The following is a 3,164-nucleotide window of genomic DNA, read 5'->3' as shown; positions in this document are numbered from 1 at the left end:
AGCTCATGGGCTGCTGTGACCACAGTGACCAGGTGAGCTGCTGGGAGCAGAACAGGGTAAAGTGCAAAAATGCTTTCCCCTGCACAGCTCTTGTGCCCCTTGTTCTGCTCAGCACCAGCACAAGAGGAAAATAGCAGTCTCTTGTGATCAGTGGTGACAGGGATGCTGTACAATTCACCTGGAGGGTGCCACAGCAGCTCCTGTTCTGCTTAGCTCTGGCTCAAGCATGGAGTAAGTGCTGACAGTAATGGGAGACACAAGAAAAGTACTTCTGAAAGAGCCTCTCCAAGTATCTTGTCTGGGTCTATTTTTGCTGACAATTAAAACCAGTTGCTCTGCAACACTGAAGTGTAATCCCCCACTTGCCATAATTCAGGTGTCGGCTGTATGCATGTGGCAGTCCAGACCAGAATTGTTCTGTAGTTCTCTGCACACAACATCCCCCTAGAAAGCATGAAACTGAGACACAGCACTGCAGAGACCTTCCCAGCGGGAATAAAAGCTGTGCATGGCAGGAGCTTCCTGTTGCTTCACATTTTATGAGGTCTCTGCCAGGTTTTTGGGATATGTCTGTGGGTAGACAGGAGTGACAGGCACTACCACGTGTGCATGCTGTCACCCTGGGAATAGCAGGATGCTATGGGGATAAATCCCAGCCAAACAAGTCCTAGAGCAGCACAGCCCTGCACACGTTGGGTCTTGCAGGACTAATGGCATGGCAGAGTTGAAAAATCCATGACAGAATAAATTAAATCACAAAAATATTACGAAGAGCTAAGTTTAAGTAAACAAAAGTTCATAGAATTCCAGAATAGGTCAAGCTGGAGGGGATCCATGAGGATCATTGAGTCCAAAACCCTGCTCCTGGCACCACCATGTCAAATGAAACCACAGGGACTGAGTGCTGTCCAGACACTCCCTGACCTTGGTGCTGTGACCCCTTCCCTGGGAAGCCTCTTCCAGGCACTGAGCAGCCTCTGGGTGAGGAACCTTTTCCTAACCTGAACTGCCCCTGAGGTAGCTTTGTCCCATCTCCTGGGGTCCCATTGCTGCTCCCAGAAGGGGAGATCAGCACCTGCCCCCCGGGAGGAAGGTGCAGACAGCAATGGGGTCACCCCTCAGCCTTCTCTCCTCCCTGCTGAATGGGCCAAGTGGCCTCAGCTGCTCCTGCCACGTCCTGGCCTCGGGGCCCTTCAGCATCCTGGTCCCCTCCTCTGGATACAGCTCCAGCCCTCAGATGTCCTGTGTGTGCTGAGGGGCCCAAACTGTGCCCAGGACTGGAGGTGAGGCTGCTCCAGAGCAGAGCAGGACAGTCACATCCCTGATGTCCCCCAGGACAGGACTGGCCCTTGGGGCTTCCAAGGCACTGCTGGCTCGTGTTCCACTTGCCCTCAGCCCAAAGCCCTTGAGCCCCTTCCCCAGGACAGCTCCCCAACCCCTGAGGTGTAAGTTCAGATCCTTCCCAAGAGAGGTCACAGAAATTGAAGTTAGGGATCAGAGAAGGAAATGATCTGGTGTTACATCAGCCAGAGGGCTCCCTGGGAAGTCAGGGCTGTTTCCACTTTTACCTAATGTAGCTGTTCCCCAGAAATTCATCATTCTGAATTCCTGATTGTTTTTTTTACAGCAAGCTCAGCCAGGAACAGGGAACTGATGGGTTGCTTTTCAAGTGACTGAGTTTCACTCTGCTCCTCATTCAAGTCTGTTTGACCTTGCCTCTGCCACATAAAAGGATTGATATGGGAATTTTTTTTTCTACACTGTGCCACTGGAGTTTTATTTGAAAATGTGGAAGAAGGCAGTAGTAGCAAAGGAGTACTTCCCTCCTGATTTTCAGGACTTGTTGCTTCATGAGTCTGACTTAATATTTTTAATGTGGTAAAAATTTTGGAATACAAAACTCAAGGTGGCAAGGAACTTGCAGATGCACTAAAACTGTGAGGTTGTTCCTACAGTTTCCAGAGTGAGCAGGAACACTCCATGCCCTGGGTTTGGAGCAGCCAGAGCTGGCTGTCAGTGTGAGCAGGCACTCACCTCTCCCCAGCCCATCCAAAACACATTGAGAGATTTTCTCAGAAGCTTTTTGTACATTTGACCCTTATGCTTCCAGCCTTGGTTCTTTCCCCTCCCACTTTCTGCAGGTAAGTGGGACAGACCTTGCGTAAGTGTCTGAAGACACTTCTTTGTGTGGCCACGGAATACTGAAGGGTGGGCAGGTGAGCAGCCCGGCTTCAACCAGAGTCATTTTGGAAGTGCTTCTGCAGTGTGTCCATCCTGCATTTCCACTACAGGACCACTCCAAGTGATCCTTTCACTTCCCGGGGATCTTGGGGGTGTCACATTAACACCTTCTGCTCCCTCTTTGGGCCTGTGGTTGGAGTGCCAAGGAGAGAAGTCTGCCCTGATACTGAAACCAGACAAGGCCTGGGGAGCTGATACGGTCTCCAGGGCCCTTGGCTGCTGTGCAGGGTACGTCCCCATTGGCGTTGTCTGATTTCTCTCAGAGGGGTGTTTGTTTAATCACACAGTCTTAGAATGGTTTGGACTGCAAGAGACCTTAAAGGCTCATCCCATTCCACGCCTTGCCATGGGCAGGGACACCTTCCACCATCCCAGGCTGCTCTAAGCCCTGTCCAACCTGGCCTTGGGCACTTCCAGGGATCCAGGGGCAGCCACAGCTGGAGTGCCAGGGCCTCCCCACGCTCACATAGAAGAATTCCCTCCCCATATTCCATCCATCCCTGCCCTCTGGCAGTAGAAAGCCATTCCCCGTGTCCTGTCCCTCCATCCTTTGTCCCCAGTCCCTCTCCAGCTCTCCTGGAGCCCTTTCAGGCCCTGGAAGGGGCTCTGAGCTCTCCCTGGATCCTTCTTCTCTCCAGGTGAGCACCCCCAGCTCTCCCAGCCTGGCTCAGAGCAGAGGGGCTCCAGCCCATCCACAGCGCCCCGTGCCTCAGCGCAGCAGCACCCTGTGACTCTGTGCTCCCCGTCCCGTCTAAGTCTGGCCCGGGGCTGCCCGGCCGCTCGGGGGGGCTCCCGGCGTTGCCATGACGCCGCCCCCCTTTCCCCGCATCCCCCCGAAAAGCTGCGGCGGGGCTGAGCGCGGCCCTGCGGATGCGGCCCCGCGCGTTTCCAGGGCGACGGCGCGGCTGAGCCGCCCCCTCCCC

This window comes from Cyanistes caeruleus, chromosome 16 (genome assembly GCF_971803275.1).
Source record: "Cyanistes caeruleus chromosome 16, bCyaCae1.hap1.1, whole genome shotgun sequence".
NCBI classification, from domain to species: domain Eukaryota; kingdom Metazoa; phylum Chordata; class Aves; order Passeriformes; family Paridae; genus Cyanistes; species Cyanistes caeruleus.
Note: the sequence above shows the minus strand (reverse complement) of the source record.